This window comes from Cavia porcellus, unplaced genomic scaffold (genome assembly GCF_034190915.1).
Source record: "Cavia porcellus strain 051 isolate PalLab524CR breed Dunkin Hartley unplaced genomic scaffold, mCavPor4.1 scaffold_32, whole genome shotgun sequence".
Lineage (NCBI taxonomy): Eukaryota > Metazoa > Chordata > Mammalia > Rodentia > Caviidae > Cavia > Cavia porcellus.
Genome location: NW_026947515.1, coordinates 15,969,504 through 15,990,645, shown reverse-complemented (window position 1 = coordinate 15,990,645; position 21,142 = coordinate 15,969,504). Strand labels below are relative to the sequence as shown.

Below are 21,142 nucleotides of genomic sequence, written 5' to 3'. Positions count from 1 at the left end.
TCCGTGGCTGTGGCCATTCTTCTCAAGACTTGCCTCTACCACAAAGGTGGGAGATCTCGTTGGTTTTGCCACTCTCTGCTAACAGAACATGACTTGTTCTGTGATCTTGAATAGGTCATTCAGTAGTGATTGAGTTCCAGCGTCTTCCTGAATCAGTTAAGGGGGCTGGGTTAGACCCTTTCATGTTACAACACTCAGTGAAAATTAGAGGAGACCATGGAATGTGTTCGAAAAATTCTTTAGCAGATATTATTATAATAAAAATGAAAATAAAATATATGGCATTGGAGGAGATACTAAATATTGAATCCAAGACATTTCCCAAAAAGCACTGTTTTTTAAATCTTAAAATTAGGGGGGCTGGGGATTTAGCTCAGCGGCATAAGCTTCTGCCTTGCAAGCAGGCAGTCGTGAGTTCGGTCCCTGGTACCGATAAAAAGGAAAAAGACCAAAAAAAAAAAAAAAAAAAGAGTTGAAAAATTATTAAAAAAAAAAAAAATTAGGTCAGGCATGGTAGTTCGTGCCTGTAATCCCAGCACTCCGGAAGCTGACATGAAAGGAACACTACCTCAGTGAGTGAACACAAATTCGAGGCCAGTCAGGGCTACATCATGAGTTCAAGGCCAGCCCGAATTACATAGCCAGAAGTTATCTCAAAAAAACAAAAAGTTTGAGCTTGAATTCACATACATATTTTTTTTTTAAGGGTTACATGATTTAGGGTTACATTGAGTGTTCTTGTGGTCTCCAGGTCACCTTTTCCGCATGTAGAGCTGGTTTGCCAGCACCAGGAAGATGGTGCAGCCTGCTGCTGGGTGAGGCTCATGAGATGTTTGTAGCCATCTTCCCGGTACTGCAGGAACGTGCCTGGCAGATCCAGGTCTTCACACAGGGCTTTCACCCCGGCCCCTTCTCTGCGTCCTCCTTCCCATAATTCTTCAAGATCTGGCGCTGTTCCGGAGTGGCCTGCTGCAGATACTAAACCACCACTGAACCAGCTGCATTTGTTGTCCTGAATGTTGGTGCCAATCTTTCTCGTCACACTAGGGTCCCCAGAGCGGTCAAAGAAATCATCGTGATATCTGGAAGAACTCGCGGTCTCCATCAGGATCCCCCTGGCATTGCTGTGCTCCTTCTCCCTGTCATTGCCAGCCATGTTCATGGCAGCAGCAGTGACAGGCAGGTACAAGGTGCAGAAAGAGAAGTACTGGCTGAAATTCTGCATTTCTTGAGCATAAACATGAGAATTGTGCTCTCCATCCTGAAAGAGGAGCAAAGCACTCTGTTGTGGATGCTGTTCCTGCTTGATCCATAGACCTACCTTGTTATTTTCAGTTTTATGATTGAAATAGTTCATGCAAGTTCTGCTCAGCACTTCTAAACAATAATCTCTCAATGCAACAGCAGGTGGAAACACAACACCCAAGATTTAGAGGCACATTTGCTTTACATTGATGGGCACTGATCAGGATCATTCCAGAATATCAGCCCCTGATCTCTGGTGGTCTTGGGCTTATATGGAATAAGCAAGCCAGAAGCACAGAGGCAGAATGGCTCATCAGCTGGGGATTGGCTTATACAGTGTGCATCACAGTAACCAGCTGTGTCTAAGAGACAAAAGCATCCAGAACTGGAACAGGAATTATTACCTGGGCAACCAAGAAACTGAAGTATACTGCCTGGAGAGGGGGGGGATCATTTTCTTTTACATTTCCCCCCTTTTAGTTTCCCCAGAAAATCTTTGCTGGGCATATTACATGTGATCTTTTGCGACAAGATCTAACTGGAAGCACTAACATTAGGGTCATCAGTGATCCTAGGCTGAGTCCTAGCCAAGTTTGCCAAGATTGTCTTTTTTTTTTTTTTTTTTTTTTTTTTTTTTTTTTGTCGTTTTTATTGGTACCAGGGAACGAACTCATGACTGCCTGCTTGCAAGGCAGGCGCTTATGCCGCTGAGCTAAACCCCCAGCCCCGCCAAGATTGTCTTATCATGAAGTTTTCCCCTAAGTTGTTTTTAGGAAGAGACAATAATTTAGGCCTATCTGGTCTGTAACGTTACTCTGGCAAGTTAGTGAGGGATTGTTCTGATCTAGGAGGGGGGCCACTGTGCCTTGGATGCTCATCAGATCTTGGTCAAGTATTCAGTTGATTGTCGGGAGTGAGGAAGCAAGGACTGGGGTAAGCAGCATAAAAAGACACAAAAATCAAGGGAAGTAATCTTGTGAACTGTGTCCTCAGGCTTCAGCCGTGTGTGGACTGGTCCAGAGTAACCAGAGCAGGGCTTTGAATACATCCTCTCCTTAAACTGTCTGGTGCAGGTAAATTTTTCAGCAGATCTAAGGCTGAATTTCTGAAATCTGTAGAGGTAGTTAGTATGTACCTGGGTTACATGTGTGTGTTATAAGCTGTTTTTTAGCTTTTCTAGAGCTTTTGTTGCCTGTATATTATAGCTTTTATTTAATCCAGTTTTTTAATTCCTCTGCTACAAATGCAGGCTCATTGTTACTGCTGATGACCAAAGACTATATCAAGGGATTTTTTTTTTTTTTTCAGCAGGACGCTACAAACTTTTATTGTCTTCTCAGTATGGGTAAGGAATAGGAGGTTAGGGCTGCTGACATAGACATTGAAGCCTGAGCTGGCCACAGGTACAGGTACCAGTGCAGTGGCTTGAGCTTATGTTTTTGCATAAAAGCCCTTGATACTGGGTGAGGTCCAGCACAGTATGTGGCACTTGGACAGTTAGGTCTTTACCTAAAATGAATTCATCAGCTTTCTTAATCAGAAGGACAGTGGCTGTTAGAGTGCACAGGCAAATGGGGAGGCAGCTCTTAGCTACCGGATCCAGGTATTTGTATAGATAAGCCACTGGGTGCTCCTAGGGCCTGACAGTCTGAGGAAGCATCATTGTTTTAGTGAACTCAAGGATCTAGGCTTTATAGAAGCCAGTAGCTGGGGAACTAGCTCAGTGGCACAGTGCCTTCCTGGCAAGGGCAAGGTCCTGAGTTTGATTCCCAGTACCACAGATAAATAAATAAAAGCTAGCAGCTCCAAGAAATTGGTGGAAGTTCTTTTCATTTTTTTTTTTTTGTTTTTTTTTTTTGTTTTTTTGAGATAGGGTCTCGCTCTGCAGGTCAGGCTGGCCTTGAGCTCACTTTGTAGCCCAGGCTGGTCTCGAACTTGCAACCATCCTCCTGCCTCAGTCTCCTGAGTGCTGGGATTACAGGTGTGAGCCACCACACCTGACTTGAAGTTCTTTTTCTTACAACCAGTTTTTGTCAGGTTATTACAGCAAAGCTTTGGTGCCTTTCCGGCAGACAGCTTGAGTGTCATTAATTAGAAGTTCTCTTTCAAAGAGGAACAAGTTTTTGAACCTCTGGGAGGTTAGGTCCAAGTCAGTTAACCTTTGAGTCCAGAGCTGGGGTCTCTCCATTTAAAGGTGACGAGGATGCATGACAGGATACAGCTGAAGGCAGACAGAGGCACTCTTTCCCGCCAGGTGTACCAGGAGGCCGTGAGTGGCAGAAGCCTGAGGCAGTGTATAAGGAGGGCAGTCATGGTGGCACTGGCAGCTTGGAGATCTTGAACTGGCTTTACAGGCAGTAGAAATATATTTTAGCAGTTTGACACTCTGCACTGTTTGCTCCAGGGACCATGGCAGAGCTAGAAGAGACAGAGAAACTTTGGAGGAAAGGTGCTGGTGACTGGCCAAATCTGTCCTTAGAGCCTCCTTGAAAATAATGGGAGAGTTTAACCCTTTGTGGCAGTTGGTCTTGCCCAAGGTGATTAACCGTCTATCAGGCTGATGTGTGTGGCTGGATACCTATTTTGTGCTTCCCATGACCTCTGCTAACAACAGGGATTGCAGGGGTGGGGAGCATGGTTGATATCCAGGCCCAGAGGCGAGGCTACACCTCTGGGAGGGAGAGTCTTCAGAACTTCAGGATTGAAGTTATCTGTCCTAGGCTGATGGAGGTGGCATTTTTCTCTTGGGGAGCAGTCAAAGTTGAATGTCCAGTGTTAAAGGAGAGGGAGGCTGACTGGCTTGGTACAAAGATGTCCTTCCAGGCCCCAGTGATGGTAACATTTTTTTTTTTTTTTTTTTTGAGACAGGGTCTCTATGCAGTTTAGGCTGGCCTTGAGCTCACTTTGTAGCCCAGGCTGGTCTGGAACTCGCAGTGATCCTCATTACAGGCTTGAGCCACCACGCCTGGCTGATGGTAACTTTTTGACAGAGGGACTTTTTTTTTTTTTTGGTACCGGGGATCCAACTCATGACCTCATGCTTGCCAGGCAAGCTGCTGAGCTAAATCCCTGGCCCCTTTTTTTTTTTTTTTTTTAAGACAGGGTCTTGCTACGCAGTTCAGGCTAGATATGAGCTCATTTTGTAGCCTAGACTGGTCTTAAACTCACAATGATCCTCCTGTCTCAGCTTCCTGAGTGCTGGGGTTATAGATATGTGCCACCATACCCAGCTAAATAGTGGATTATTACCTCTCTTTCTGTCTCTCCTTTTTTTTGGAATTGGGGATCTAACTCACAACCTCATGTTTACCCGGCAGGTGCTTATGCCAACGGATCTATATCACTGGCCAGAGGGAACTTTCAAAGGCAGGAAGTTCTGTTCCATTGTTGGCCAGGAAGGTCGCAGGTTTGCCCCCAAGTTTTTCAATGAGAACGGGCTCTCAGGGCCCCTGTTTGATAGAGCTCAGTCTGTCCTGTCTGTTCAGGCCTGACAGGGCACAATTCATTTGTCAGGGCTGACAGTCTAGTTTGTCTCCATCAAAATGTGGAACTCAGAAGGAATTGCTGACAAGCATCTTTTTTTTTTTGTTTGTTTGTTTTTTTGGTCTTTTTCCTTTTTATTGGTACCAGGGATCGAACTCACAACTGCCTGCTTGCAAGGCAGGCACTTACGCCTGCTGAGCTAAATCCCCAGCCCCTGCTGACAAGCGTCTTGTTGGGCATTAGGGGACACCACCTGTCTAGAACAGGCACACCTATAAAGCAGGAGGTTTGGGGGAGGGCCCAGCAGCCAGAAGCAGGCAGTGGCTAGCTGGAACCAGTTCAGCTGGCTGAAAACAGATGAGCTGAGAGTTGGGGGAGTGGGCAGTGAAGCTACAGGTGTTTGCACAAACACCCAAATGATACCCAGAAGTGAGACGCAGATTTATTTTATGTCAACATTTACTGGTTGGGATCATTCTCAGAGTATTGGGCTCTGATCTCCGGTGGCCTAGGGATTACATGATGTAAGCAAGCAAAAAGCACAGAGGCAGAATGGCCCGTCAATCAGAGATTGGTTTATACAGTGTACATCACAGTAACCAGCTGTTTCTAAGAGACAGAAGCAACCAGAACTGGAACAGGAACTGTTACCTGGGCAACTAAGAATCTGAAATATACTGGCTGGAGGGGTCATTTTCTGTTACATCTAAGTGACAAGAAGAAACTACTTGGAATAGTAAGTAATAAGAATAAAACTTTAAAGCATCTTTTTTTTTTTTTTAAGGAGGGGTTGGTTTTTTTTGAGGAAGGTCTTGCTATGTAGCCCAGGTTGGCCTTGAACACAAGGCAGCCCTCCTGCTTCATCCTCCCAAGTGTTGGGATTACAGGTGTGCTTCACCGTACCTGGCTTAAGCCATCTTTTTTTTTTTTTTTTTTTTTTTTTTTTTTTTTGCGGTACCAGGGATTGAACTCAGGACCTTGCACTTGCCAGGCAGGCGCTTACGCCACTGAGCTAAATCCCCAGCCCAGCCCTTAAACCATCTTTGGTAACCATTCAAATAGTTACAGCAAAAATTAAAAATCAAATTAAAAATTAAATTAGTTTAAATTTAATTTAATTAAAATTAAGTTAAATTATATTTAATCCTCTACTTTCACTGGCAAAACAAAATTTTTTAGAATTTTAGATCCAATCAAACTCTCATAGCTAGTATTTCAAAACAATAATGAAATTCTCGTTTGTAGACACATGTATTATCAGAATTGTCATCTCCCAACTTGCATATCATCAATGTTGCATCACCATCACCAGACAAAACTATCCAATCTAAAAGTGTCCAAAGAAAAGATAGTTTCTGGGGTGCCTATACTGGAACCCCCAACATACACACACTCACAAAGGCACACTTACATCTTTGTGCACATCAGATTGCACCTCATTGCCCCTGGGTGCCAGGGTCCTGAAACCCTCCAGCATCTGGGTGGGTTTCTCATCTATGCAGGCAATGACATGCTGTGTGTCTGGCTGGCTCACCATCACCCCTACTCTGTAACCCATCAGGGATGAGTCGTAGTAAAGAGACTGACCCAGAGACTGTGGCCACTCTGAGGCACAGAGGCTGGACATGCCCTCCACCCACTGCTTCACCTCAGCTAAGCACTGGTAGCCACCAAGGACCTCTGTTTATCGTTTCAATTCAGGGGACTTTTATCTCTCCTACTAAGGAAGTGAAAATACTCATCAAAAGTTTGAAACAACGAAGGTGTACTCAAGGATTTCAAGGAAAGAGACAATATGGTAACTACTTTTATGTCAGGATTATCTTGTGGTGAAACACTATTCTGCTTAAATGGTTATGTTTTGATCTGCACTGTTTTGTTGTTATGCCCTCTTTTATCTCAATCTCCACTCCATTATTTACTTTTTTATTTTTATCCTTTTAATTAAGGGAAAAATAAAATAAAAATAGCAGGATATATTATAGCAACCCACTTTGACTTTCCATTATCTTGATTTAAAGCCCTGTATTGCTCACACCATCTTGTTTTGACTGATGTTCCTCTATTCTGCTTTGCTTGATAGTACCAGGTTCGAAAGTTTAGGCAACAGCTGTGAAGATAGTGAGATTCATTATGATGCCCATTCTCGATGACTTTTATCTGCTTTTGAAGACCTATAATGTCTCCAATGTTTTGGTTTTGTCGGTTTTGTTCTTTACTGTTTTGTTCAATTTTATTATAACTGATGATATAGGCAGTTCTATTAGAGATAGCGGGAGGCATTATGGTAACCATTATTGATCACCTTGTATTATTATGCTTTTACATTATCTATTATGTCCACCCTTTTGATTTGATTGACTCTGTTCTGTTATGTCACATTTGGTTCTACTCCCTTCCAAAAAAGTAATAAGAACTGTGGGAGTAACAAAACCCAAAATGTGTAATTGTCATTGTACAAAAGAGAGGAAAAGAAAGTGCTCTAAACGATATAACTGCATGTATGTTTAAGTGTATAAGATAGAAAATGATATCACTGAGTTTTATTGGATCATTGAACAGAACTGTTCGCAGTCTCACTGTTGGAATGTCCACTTTACAAGCTTTAATTTTGTGACTTGAACAATTATTTCTAAGATGACAATATGTAATCCATTAACTAGTGATTTCCTACTGTTTATTTTTTTCTGTAAATCTGTATAACTTGTACCCTTTCTCTGCTTTTTTTTCTCCTTAAATAAAATTTAAAAAAAAAAAAGTTTGAAACAAGTAATTGGAGCACACAGGTTTGGACAAGAGCTGCCGGTCTGGGAACACACTGAGCAGGACCAGTCTCAGGAGTGGTCATTGTTAGGTTTTTGGCACAGTAGAGAAACAAAGGCAGAAAAGGAGAAAGGCCTTTATTGCAGGTCCAGGAGGGCTGCAAAAGACTGCAAGATCCTTCTGAAGCAGACAAAAAAGCCACTGGTGTTTATTAGGTTTGATGGGGTGGAGTTTGAAGGGGTGGGCAGGATGACGTATTGCCAGCTGATTGGGGAGATGCTGGCAGGCGTAAAAAATGAGAAGTTCAATTTAGGCTTGGAAGAACATGGAAATCAGTATTGGAGGGACACCCCGTTGTTTTAGGGCCCAGCGCCATGTTGGGCAGCTGCCATGCTAGGCCTGACAAAGTTTCATCCAGGCGGAACCCATCAGTCATGAGAGTGGATGAAACAATCCACAAGACCTATAAGTAGGACAGCAGCTGACATACAATGATCAGAAGTAGAGGGGTAGGGCTGGGGATTTAGCTCAGCGGCATAGGTGCCTGCCTTGCAAGTGCGTGGTCGTGAGTTCAATCTCCAGTACCAGAAAAGAAAGAAAGAAAGAAACTGAAGAGAGCCAGGTGTGGTAGTGCATGCCTAAGATCCCATCACTTGGGAGGCAGAGGCAGGAGGATTGCCACAAATTCAGGGCCAGCCTGGGATACATAGTGAGACCCTGTCTCAAGCACCCCCCCCACCCCACCCCAGGAAGGTAAGGGAGCGGCCAAAGGCATAGGAGGGAAACCAGAATCGGAGGGGTTTCGGTACTAGGACTTGAACTCAGGGCCTTGTGCCTGCCAGGCCGGCATTGTGCTGCTGAGCTACGTCCCTGGCTGAGGATCTGAGGTTTGTCAGCACTGGAGCATGGTTTCCACAGTCTGCCCTTGGTTCCCAGCGTGGCTATGCCTTTCTCCACCACCAGAATTGTCACCAGCTAATCACTCTGTCTCAGTCAACAACTGCTCTTACTTTTCTCCCAGTGCCTAAAATGCAGGTGATGCTGCAGATTCTGCATGAGGTACTCTTTCTCTCTACACTATCTTCTCTAGTATTCCAATTTGTCCACCTGGCCACCATTTTCATCTCAAAAATGAGGCTAAACCCCAGGCTGTCTTTTTAGAGCTTCAGTCTGTGTTTGAAATCATCTTCAGGACATTTCTACCTCCTCTCATCTGTAAGCAAATCCAACCAATCTCAACAGAAGCTGTGCAGGGTCACAACCATAGGTGTTAGCAGTGACGGTGGCTTCAAGACGATCTCATCCATCTGCTCCCACCCCTCCTTTAGGGAGGAAAATAGCTTGGCTCCATTGAGCAAGTAACCCATTTGGACAGCTAGAAGCTAGATATCTGTCCGAAGCTTTGGGGGTGGCCCACGGAGTGAGACGGGCTGACTGCCTCATCTCCATCTGCCAAAGACTTGTCTGAGCACTGCAGTCCTGCATCTCTGAAAACCTCAGTCCCTGACAAAGCAGGAGCTGGTCACCTGGGAGGCTGAAGAAGACCACAAACTCAGCCTGGGCACTTTAGCAGTTGAGGGTGCTCCTTTATGAAAAACAGCAGATAAAATCAGGGCAACAGGTAAGTATGTAGCTCAGAGAGAAAGTTTTGGGTTCAATTCCCAATACAACAACAAAAAGAAAGAAAGAAAACCAAGGAGGGGCTGCACATTTGTTTGTTTATTTGGTTGGTTTTTTGAGATAGGATCTCACGGTGTAGTCCAGGCTTGCCTTGCACTAACAGAGATCTTCCTGCCTCAGCCTCCCAATTGCTGGGATTACAGCCCTGCACCACCATGCCTGGCAGTGCTGAACTTATGAAGCACAGACATTTTATGGGTACCTGAGGCCACCCAGGGCTTTAGCAGAACTGTCAGAGCAGGTGGGGGCAATGAGGCGGTGAGCTTTGGGTATAAAATTAATGTTACCTTGTTTAAACCCAAGGGCAGCCAGTCTCACACTAGCTATACAGTTTTGTTTGTTTGTCTGTCTGCTTTTCTGAGACAGGGTCTTGCTATGTGTTTCAGGCTCTCCTCAAACTCACTTTGCAGCCCTGGCTGGCCTTTCACCTCAGCCTCTGAGTGCTGGGATCACAGGCGTGTGCCGCCACAGCCAGCAAGATACACAACTCTATCAGGTGCTATTTGTTTCCTTTTTGTTTCTGTTTGTTTTCCTTTTTCTTTTTAAATTGAGTGCTTCTTTTTTTTTCTTTTTATTTTTTTGTGGTGCTGAAGATTGAACCCAGGGCCTCATGCATGCTAGGCAAGCTCTCTGTCACTGGGATATGTTCCTCGGCCCCTCATCTGAAGACAGTGTCTCCCTAAGTTTTGCAAACTGACCTTCAAGTCATGATTGTCTTGCCTCAGCCTCCTAAATAGCAGGGATTGCAGATGTGGGTCACTATGCCGAGCCAGCCTAGTGCTTTTTATATCTGTAATTTAACCAGACAATCTCACAATTTAACCACTGCCTAATATTCTATCAGGATGATTAGCAGATGGAAGAGAGAATAGATGGAACTCTTGAAGACATTAGTGTAGGCAAAGATTTTATGAACAAAACCCCAAATGCATGGGGGTTATCACAAGGGATCTCATCATATTAAAAAGCTTTTGCACTGCAAAAGAAATCACCAACAGAGAGGAGAGACAACCTATAGTGCTGGAAAAAAATGTTTATCAACTGTTCCTCAAACAAAGGATAACTACCAAAAATATATAAAAAACTCTTAAAATCCAAACTCCCCAAATTTATACTGAATCCAAAAATGGTCATCTGAAATGCATCTCAGCTGAAGAAATACAAACAGCCAATAAATATGTGAAAAAATGTTCACCATCACTGGTCATTTAAGAGATACAAATTAAAACAATACTGAGATTCCATCTCATTCCAGAAAGAATGGCTACTGTCAGGAAATCAACCAATAGCAAATGCTGGAGGGGCTGTGGGGAAAAAGGAACCCTTCTCAACTGTTGGCGGGAGGCGAAAACTGGTGCAACCACGGTGGAAGTCAGAGTAGAGATTCCTTAAAAAATTAAGACTAGCGGTCCCATTTGATGCATTTATTCCCCTTCTGGGTATGATACCACAAGGAAAAAAAAGATTGTTAGCTGAGCCTGGCCACTTGGGAGGCAGCGGCAGGATTTCGGTGAGTTCAAGACTACGAGTCATAACTACGTAGCGAGACCCTGCCTTGAAAAAAGCAAAGAAAAACTAAATAAATGAATAGAATTACCATTTATTAACTGTATACTATGTGCTAGAGCTATAGCTAACCGCTGTACACATATTCTTTCGTTTTTATTGTATTTTGCTATTTACTTATTTTATTAGTACATGTTTTTTTTTTTAAATTTTATTTAAGGAGAAAAGAAAAAAAAAAGCAGGGAAAGGGTACAAGTTATACAGATTTACAGAAAAAAAATGAACAGTAGGAAATCACTAGTTAATGGATTACATATTGTCATCTTAGAAATAATTGTTCAAGTCACAAAATTAAAGCTTGTAAAGTGGACATTCCATCAATGATACTGCAAACAGTTCTGTTCATTGATCCAATAAAACTCTGTGATATCATTTTCTATCTTATACACTTAAATATACATGCAGTTATATAGTTTAGAGTACTTTCTTTTCCCCTCTTTTGTACCATGACTATTACACATTTTGGGTTTCATTGCTCCCACGGTTCTTATTACTTTTTTGGAAGAGAGTAAAACCAAATGTGACATAACAGAACAGAATCGGTCAAGTCAAAAGGGTGGGCATAATAGATAATGTAAAAACATAATACAGGTGATCAACAATGGTTACCATAATGTCTCCCACTATCTCTATATTAGTACATGTTTATATTACATGCCCCGTGTGGAGTTACTACATGTACATAACACACCTTAATTTTCTTTTTTTATCTCCTGTCCCTTCCCTCTCTCCCTTCCTTGTCCCCTTCCCATTTGAGAAAGGTCTACAGTTATCTCTCTACTTCCTGTTGTTTTTCATTGTACTCTTTATTTATAACTTGTTTCTCACGGAAGAGAAATCATGCCACATTTAAGCTTCTGTCTGATTTCTTTCCCTTAACATTACAGGCTCAAGGTATTTTCTGACACCCTGAGGTTGGCATGATCTTTCCGTAGGCGGGAACTGGAGCCTGAAGGTTGTATCATTTCCCCAGGGTCACAGAGCCAGCAGTTGAAAGCAGCACCACTGTCCACCTTTCAGAGAATGCTGACGAATATCCATTGGTTAGGGGCCACATCTGTCGCTTAGCTTTGCTCCACTGAGCCTCCCTGAACCTCGGTATGTCTCTCTGTATTCTGGTTCTGTGTGCCGCCCGAGGGGCCACGTGTGTCCCTGGTCCACTGTGCTGGCTTCATTGACTAAAGAGTGTACCCGCTTCGGCTTCGCGTGGAGGAGCTTGTGTCTTACTCCTGTCCTCTCATGGGTGGCACAGCAAAACTCCAGAGAATTACCTTTGTTGCTTTTACAAAAGGAGAACTCCCCAGGGAGAGCCAAAGGAAGGGATCATTTCAAGACTGGAGCAGCCTGTCGGGAGGATAGACAGGCTCAGTTCAGAGAAGATGGTACCTTCAGGTCAGAGAGGACTTGGTCCTGGCCAGGAAGCCGCTCTGGACTTTGGGAGTGGGGAAAGTAAATTTAGGAGGGTAAGAACGACCATGCAACGCCTTCATGTATTCACCCAGCGAGCCTTCTGTGTGCTGTGGACACACAATGCCACTTTGGGTAAGGTTTCTATCAGGAGGTGACATTTGAGCTCCCATCTGAATATTCAAGAGGACCCCTCATTCTGGACAAAGTAGACCCAACCTGTTTGGAAAACAAATAACCTTAGATGTGTTGGGGCAATAGGATCGCCCTAGGAAGGTTTCTTTCTTTTTTTTTTTTTTTTTTTTTTTTTCTTTTTTTCCTCTGAGTTTTCTTGACCCCAGCCTTCTCATCTGTAAAATACTAATGATTACAGTACCTACCTCATAGAGTTATTATAAAGAAATTATTTAAAATAATGCAAATAAAAAGCCTGATATGGTACCTATGGTAGATTAAAAACTGGTGGTCAACTTAACACCAGCTGAACTGAATCAGCGTGGTCTGTGTGTAGATGGCCCACCTGAGGACCGTTGCCAGCGTGAAAGAGAGAAGTAGGGGTTGGGGATGTAGCATAAGCCTCTGCCTGGCAAGCGTGAGGTCGTGAATTTGATCCCCAGTAGCAAAGAAAACAACCACACACACACAAAAAGGAAAAGTGGAGAGGAAGAGAATAGCACCACAGGTTCTCCTAAATGAGTGTTGTTATTTGGAGCTACTGGTTTTCCTGGAGGAGCTTGTCCTGCCCGCGTCTCTGAAATGAACGTGGCTGTTCTCATCATCAGAGGAGCTTGGGACCTTGTTGCTGAGAGTGGCTGTGGTTCACTTCGGGGAGCTCTGGTCCTTACTTTGAGCATCGCTTTCTGGCTCCTGAGGGGAAGATGTGTGCTGGTCCATCTCCAGAACTTTGTCACACTGGCTTCCTGATCTAAATGGGGCTGTTAACCGGGTGTGGTGACTCATACCTGTAATCCCAGCACTTGGGAGACTGAGGCAGGAGGATCCTTGCAAGTTTGAGACCAGCCTGGGCTACAAAGTGAGCTCAAGGCCAGCCTGAACTGCATAGAGACCCTGTCTCAAAAAGACAAAAATAAATAAATAAATAGGGCTGTTCTCATCGTTGGAGGAGCTTGGGACCTCATCGCTGAGGATGGCTGTGGTACTTTTGAGGGGAGCCCTGCTCCTTGTTTTGAGCATTGCTTCTTGGCTTCAGTGCAGAACCCTCAACCCGCTGGCACAGATCCTTCACCCCACTGGCATAGACTTTCCCGCTTCCAACACAAATCTGTGGGCCTTCCCAGAGCAGATCCGTGAAACAGACTTGCATGAGTCATTATCATGGGCCTAGGTCTTCGGCTGGACTCACACAGGACAGCCGTGGGATCCAGGCCCTCAGCTGGATTTTCTAGGTCTTTAGTGTGTAGACAGATTTCATGCACTTTCTGTGTATTTAGTTCCTTGGGTGACCATTATAAATAATACTATAAATTATGTATCACGTATATTATGGTTTTCCTTGCAATCCCCTGGCTACAACAGTACCTCAAACCTTCTGACCACTTAATAAAGGTTAGAGGTAACAATAGTTGTTACAATTTTGTCAGGCCTGGTGATGCAACCCTGTAATCCCAATGGGAGGCTGAGGCAGAAAGATCATGATTTTGTGCCCAGCCTGGATAACTTAGCAAGATCCTGCTGTTTCAAAAATTAAAATTATAGGGGCTGGGGACTTAGCTCAGCGGCATAAGCACCTGCCTTGTAAGCAGATGGTCGTGAGTTCGATCCCTGGTACCGATAAAAATGAAAAAGACAAAAAAAAAAAAATTAAAATTAAATATATATTTCGGTACCAGGGATCTAACTCATGACCTCACGCTTGCCAGGCAAGTGCTTACACCACTGAGCTAAATCCCCAACCCCAAAAATTAAAATTTTTAAAAAGGTTGGGTATGAAAAAAAAAAAAAGGTTGGGTATGTAACTCAGTGCAAAAACCCAGGGTTCAGTTGTATGGGTGGGGGGAATATTTTTTAAAATTATTTATTAATAAAATTGAGAACTGCTTGCCTTCCTGGTAAGCAGCGTGGCTCAATCGAGCGGCAGGCAAGCCAGGAAGAGAACCAGTCAGCATCTTCTGAGATCCCACCCTGTTGGAACTTAGGGTGCTGAGCAAGAAAGCAACCTGCCCGCCTCCCTGGTAAGCAGCTGTGAGCCTACTGGTGCGTGGGCTGAGAGTCAAACATCCCATCCTCCCCCCCATCCCCACCCCCGTACCCCCCTTAGCAACTGGGGGCAGAGGTCTGAGCATCTCTTGGGAGGATGACTGTACAAAGCAATATAGCAAATATGGGGGATTTCCTTCTATCTTCTCTTTGAAGGCAAATATCGTTTTCACTGTTTTGCTTTGTTTTGATTAATTGTTTTGCTCTATTCAATATTCTTTTTTGATAGATTTTATAATGTTCTGTTTTTGGTTTGATTTTTGAATGGACAACTATTGTGAACAAGATATACTATCGTTACCTATAATTGTTACCCCGGCATCCTGCTGTGAAGTTCTGTACCAATTTCACTGCCTTGTCTCATTTGGCTTTGTTCTGTCTTGTTTTGTTGTATTTTACTATCTTGAAAATAAAAAAAAATTAAAAAAATAAAAATAAAACTGAGAACTCATAGAATGTGACATAGTACAATTCAAAGTAAACACTTGAAATAGATTTGGATTCATTCCTAGTGCTACCACATAATAGAAAAATTTGCGTAATTTTTAACTTCTCTGCGCCTTAGCTTTTTTCAGTTGTGAAATAAAGCTAAAAATGGAACTTCCCACGGGGTATGGTGGCATATGCCTGTAATCCCAGCACACATGAGGCTGAGGCAGGAGGATCACTGTGAGTTCAAAACTAGCCTGGGCTACAACTGAATTTAAGAGTTCAAGACTAGCATGAACTACACAGCAAGACTGTGTCTCAAAAAAACAAAAACAAAACAAAAAGATCTTATTGCATATGTGTGTGTGTGTGTGTGTGTGTGTGTGTTGTGTGTCTGTTTTAAGGATTGAATGGAATGATACACATGAAGTATTTAACATAGGCACTGGGAACATGGAAAACTCAATTTTTTTTATCATTTTTTAAAAAATTGGTACCAGGGATCGAACTCATGATCGCACACTTGTAAGGCAGGCGCTTATGCCACTAAACTAAATCCCTAGCCCCAAACTCAAAATTTTTATCTTTTGGGCTGGGAAGGCATACCTCCGTGGTAGGGTGTGTGCTGACTAGGGCACTGGTGCACACATGCACACACACAAAATTAAGCTCTTAGAGGTTTTATATCTGTACCATCCTAACATCATCTCACCTAGGGGGAATATCAAAAATTATCCCAGCTTGAATCCATCTCTGACTTAACCCATTAGCACACTGTTAATTAAGTGACTAATTCTTATTTGACTACTTACAGTCTTAGACTGTCCTATGTGGTTTTTTTTTTTTTTTTTTTGTGGTGCCAGGGATTGAACTCACAACCTCACACTTGCCAGGAAGGTGCTTATGCCACTGAGCTAAATCCCTGGCCAACGTCCTATGTGGGTTTTTTTTTTTTTTGTTTTTGTTTTTTGTCTTTTTTCTTTTTATCAGTACCGGGGATCGAACTCACGACTGCCTGCTTGCAAGGCAAGCGCTTATGCCGCTGAGCTAAATCCCCAGCCCCCATCCTATGTGTTTTACAGGGCAGTACAAGCTAGTAATGTACCTCTTTTGTGAAATAGTTCTATTAGTTGTATAAGAGAAGAATCATTATACCTTCCTGATTTAAACATTTAAAGTATTGCAAAGTTAAAATCTAAATGAGAGTGAGGTGCCATTTTCTATCTACTACCACAGCTGTAATTATTTTCAAAATGAAAATAACAAGCATGGGCGAGGGTGTTGGAAACTGGAAGACTTATACATGGCTGGCCACAGCATAGAATATTGAGGGAGCGCTGGAGGCTTTGGCAGTTCCTTAGCAAACTAAATCTCAGGTTACCATAAGCCCCAGCAACTCTACTCCTACACATACAGAGAGGAAAATTGAAAATATATTTGCATGCAAAAGCTTGTGCAGTATATGCATGTTGGTGGCAACATCATTCACAGCAGGCCTAAAGAACTCAAGTGTGTATCAACTGATGAATGTGTAACCAAAATAAGATGTATCCATAGAATGAAATATTATTCAGTTTTAAAAGGAAGAAATTCTGAGGGAGCTGGGGACTTAGCTCAGTGGCATAAGCGCCTGCCTTGCAAGCAGGCAGTCATGAGTTCGATCCCTGGTACCGGTAAAAATACAAAAAAAAAAAAAAAAAGGAAGAAATTCTGAAAAAAGAATACGAAAATTAAGGAAGAATTTCAGGCACACGCTACCACATGAATGAACCTTAAGGACTTTGTGTTGAGTGAAATAAAGCAGTCCTCCAAAAAAAAAAAAAAGAAAAAAACCCCACAAACACAGTACTGTGTGATTCCACTCACATAAAATACTTAGTCAAATTCATGGAGACAAAAGGCAGAGGGGCTGGCCACGTAGCTCAGAACCTGTTTAGTATGCACAAGGTTCCAGATTTGATCCCCAGTAACCAAAAAATAAAAAAGTTCTGGAAAGTGCTTATACAACAATTTGAATATGCTAAATACTACTGAAATAAATATACACTGTAATAATAATCAAAATCTCAGGATGTGGGAGCACACACCTGTGACCCCATCAATTATGAGGCAGAGACAGGATTGCTACAAATTGAAGAATCCTGGACAACATAGTCAGTTTAAGGACAGCCTGAACCAGCTAGTGAGACCCTGTCTCAAAAAATAATAAAATAGGGCCTGGGGATTTAGCTCAGCGGCATAAGCACCTGCCTTGCAAGCAGGCAGTCGTGAGTTCGATCCCTGTTACCCATAAAAAGAAAAAAAAAGTGTAAAAAAAAAAATAAAATAAAATTTTTTAAAAAACTGTAAATTTTGTGTTATCTATGTATATATTTTGCTACAGTAAATGAATAAATAAAACACCTATGCTTAGTGGAATCACACATTGTAAGACTGAGTCTCTATATGAAATTTCTAGAATAGGCGAGCCCATAAAAACAGAAAGAAGATGGGCGTGGTGGCTCATGTCTGTAATCCTAGCACTCTGGAGACTAAGGCAGGAGGATCGTTGTGAATTTGAGACCAGCCTGGGCTACAAAGTGTGCTCAAGTCCAGCCTGAACTGCATAACGAGACCCTGTCTCAGAAAGACAAAAAAAAAAAAAAAAAATAAAGACAAGGCCTAAAACTTGGCTTTGTATTAAATACGGAGCAGACAAATGCCTAAAAATCTATAGTTGTTCTTTGTAGTAAAATTTAAAAAAAATAAAAAAACAGAAAGTCGATAGATAGTTACCAGGGGATAGAGGAGAGGATGTAAGGATTGACTGCTAGTGATTCCCAGGTTGTTTTTTGTGGTGATGAAAATGTTCTAGAATTAGGCAGTGGCGGTGGTTGTATAACCTTGTGAACATAACACTCATCAAACTGTACACCTATTTAATCTTATTTTTTTCTTTTTCCTTCTTATCGGTACCAGGGATTGAACTCAAGACTGCCTGCTTGCAAGGCAGGCGCTTATACCGCTGAGCTAAATCCCCAGCCCCCTGTACACCTATTTAAAAAGGTGAGTTGTGTGGTATTTGAACTGTATTGACATAAAGTTGGATTAAAATGAACAAGCTGCATGAGTAATGAAGGGAAATGATGACTGTCCCTTGGTCTTCTTTAATGAGGACTCCTGGCCATGTCAACAAAAAAGTTACTTTCTACTGATACTGGTGCAGCGAGTACCAATCTTTTGTTACAACCTTAGTGCCAACCTTATCTTTTGTTACATAGATATCTCTATATCTGTATGTCTCAAGAGGTTATGAAATATAGTTTGGCAATTTGTTTTCCTTTTTTACTTTTACACTTTCTTTTTTTTTTTGTCTTTTTCTTTTTTATTGGTACTGGGGATTGAACTCATGACTGCCTGCTTCCAAGGCAGGCGCTTATGCTGCTGAGCTAAACCTCCAGCCCCAACTTTTACACTTTCAAAAAATGTTTTATCTACTGCATCTTTGGTCCCACTAACACTTTCATGGACTTTCGCCTTTTTTTTTTTTTTTTTTGAGACAGGGCCTATGCAGTCAGGCTGGCTGTAAGCTCACTTTGTAGCCCAGGCTGGTCTCAAACTCAAAATGATCCTCCTGCCTCAGCCTCCCGAGTGCTGGGATTACAGGTGTGAGCCTCCATGCCTGGCTCTGGACTTTCTATTTTATGTGATCTCTCCTTAGATTGACCTACTTTTCTTTTTAATCAAATCTTAAGAACCAGTTTATTACCATTAAAAATGATCTAACAAGTTTTATTTTATCATTATTAAATATTCCCCCTTTCTGGAAAATGCAATCGAAAAATGAAGAATATTTTCATTTACCTAGTGAAATATTTTCATTTACCTGACAAACTTTTAAAACATAAGCCAACTGGGGCTGGGGATTTAGCTCAGCGGCATAATCACCTGCCTTGCAAGCAGGCGGTTGTGAGTTCAATCCCCAGTACCAATAAAAATGAAAAAGACAAAAAAAAAAAAAGCCAACAGGCTTACCTGATGATAAAAACAATTACAGCCGAAACTGCATTTATCACACAATAGTTTTAGATTTGCTGTACACCCTGAAAGCCTTGCAAAACGCTCTGCTTAGCATCTTGATAAGAAATCAATTAACTTCTCCTGACTGAACAAAAGGAATTTTTTTATTTTATCGGTACCAGGGATCGAACTCATGACCCCACGCTTGCAAGGCAGGCGCTTATGCCACTGAGCTAAATCCCCAGCCCCACAAAAGGAAATTATTAAAAAGAACAAAAATATCCTGAAATTGGGAGGACAGAACAAACTGGGAGCCTGAAGTGGAGCTGCCCAGCTGTAATCCCAGCCCTCAGGAGACTCAGGTGGGAGGTCGCCAGCCTATGCTACATAGCAAGACCCTGGCTTTCAGGGAGTAAAAAAGAAATAAAAAGAAAGGAAGGAAGGAAAGAAGAAAGAAAAAAGAGAGAATAGAGGAGGGCATGGTGACGCATGCCTGTAATCCCAGCGCTGGGGAGGCTGAGGCAGGAGGATCACTGCAAATTTGAGACCAGCCTGGGCTACAAGTGAGCTCAAGGCCAGCCTGAACTGCGTAGTAAGTCCCTGTCTCAAAAAAGATTTAAAAGAAGAGAGAGGAGAGAGGAGAGAGAGAGAGAGATCTGATGAGACCTATTTCAAGTTAGGGTTGCTTCGCCAGGAAATAGTCTTGCTGTCTTCAGATATTCAGTGACTCTTACTCCTTCAATCTTGAGCTATCCGAAGCTCAGGGAACACCCACCAGAAGCAGCTGCCAGCTTCTGCCACGCCCCATGTCATTTTCCTCAGCTGCTCAGGCCAGTGACTCCCATAGAGAGGCCTCTGACCCTCCTCCACAGGCATCCATCCCACAGTTGGCAGCCTGCTGGCCTGGTAGTGGGAAGCAAACTTCATTTCCAAGAGGAAGTTGTCATATAGGATCTTTTCCCCGATAAACTGGGTTTGCATCCTATTTGAGCTATTTCTCCTGGAACAGGACTGACTAACAGATAAAAAAATGAAGCAGCTAGATTTTTTTTTTTCTTTTTGAAACAGGGTCTCTCTATACAGTTGAGGCTGGTCTTGAGCTCACTTTGTAGCCCAGGCTGGTCTCAAACTTTCAATGATCCTCCTGCCTCAGCCTCCCGAGTGCTGGGACTACAGAAGCACAGCACCATGCCTGGCTGAGGACCGATTTTGCAAAGCCCTATTTAGTCTTCCTAATGGGTCATTCACACAGAGTGACAGAGGAGCAGAGTGTTTTTATTTCCTAATCAGATAAAGTTGCCTCCAGTAATTTCATTATCTTCTCGTCCTCACAAATGCCACTTTCTCAGCCAGAAAGCTATAAAGACAACATCCTAGGAGACGCCAAATTTCATTAAACATTTATTTGCTTTACTCAAACATGAATGCATGTTAGCTGGATCATAAAACAAATGACCATTTTTAGGGGCAGGTGATAACCCTGCCCCTAAAACTGCTGCTTGCCTGTTAATGCAGAAGGTACAGAGAATTTCCTAAAATAAATAAGAACCCAGAGGAAAGCACCCCACCTTGGGGGTGCTGTAAGAGGCTGTTTGTAAATGGAGACTGAAAGAAAGCGAAAGTGATGTTTTGCTGCGCTCTGGGAACACACAGGCATGCACCCGTGCATGCACACACGTGCATGTAAATTGCCCTCACAACTAGGCACACACATGGCCAGGCTGGACCTAAATGTAAATCAGCCACTGCGCAGGACTGTGCCCCACTTGGCTGATTCTCTAACTTCGTTGTGTTCTGAAAACTAGCCCTGGACCCTGGAGTTAAGTACTAGAATGCAGTCTTCCAGACAAGCCTCAGCCTGATTACACAGATTGAGTCCTTTGGCCACAGTGGTGACCCAGAAATGAAAGAACAGAATCTCTCCGACACCTACAGCTTTGCCACTGACCTCTCTTCCCCTCCATTAGGGGAGGCTCCACACACTGAGAAGCCCCTAGCCAGGCTGCCAGACAGAGTCATGAAAATATTTGTGGATCCTCACTCTAGCCTGCTTGCAATTCATATATCAAAGATATCAGATGATGGGCTGGGTGTGGTAATGTACACCTGTAATCCCAGAGTTTGGAAGGCTGAGGCAGGAGGATTGCTATAGTTTGAGGCCAGCCTGGCCTATATAGTGAATTAGAAGTAGCCAGAGTTACATATCAAAACTCTGTCCTCCCATCGCCCCACCCCAAAAAATGTCAGATGCATCTTTGACCTAGAAATACTTGGAGTACATGTTCATCAAAAGGTTTTTTTTTTTTTTCTGAGACGAGTTCTTTCTAAATTGTCCAGACTGGCTTCCAAATTT

General features: G+C 42.8%; 1 pseudogene; it reads right to left on the bottom strand.

The window, feature by feature from the left end:
- Positions 1 to 752: 752 nt before the first annotated feature.
- LOC100735626 (farnesyl pyrophosphate synthase-like) lies at positions 753 to 6,355 on the bottom strand (annotated as a pseudogene).
- Between the last annotated feature and the right edge of the window lie 14,787 nt (positions 6,356 to 21,142).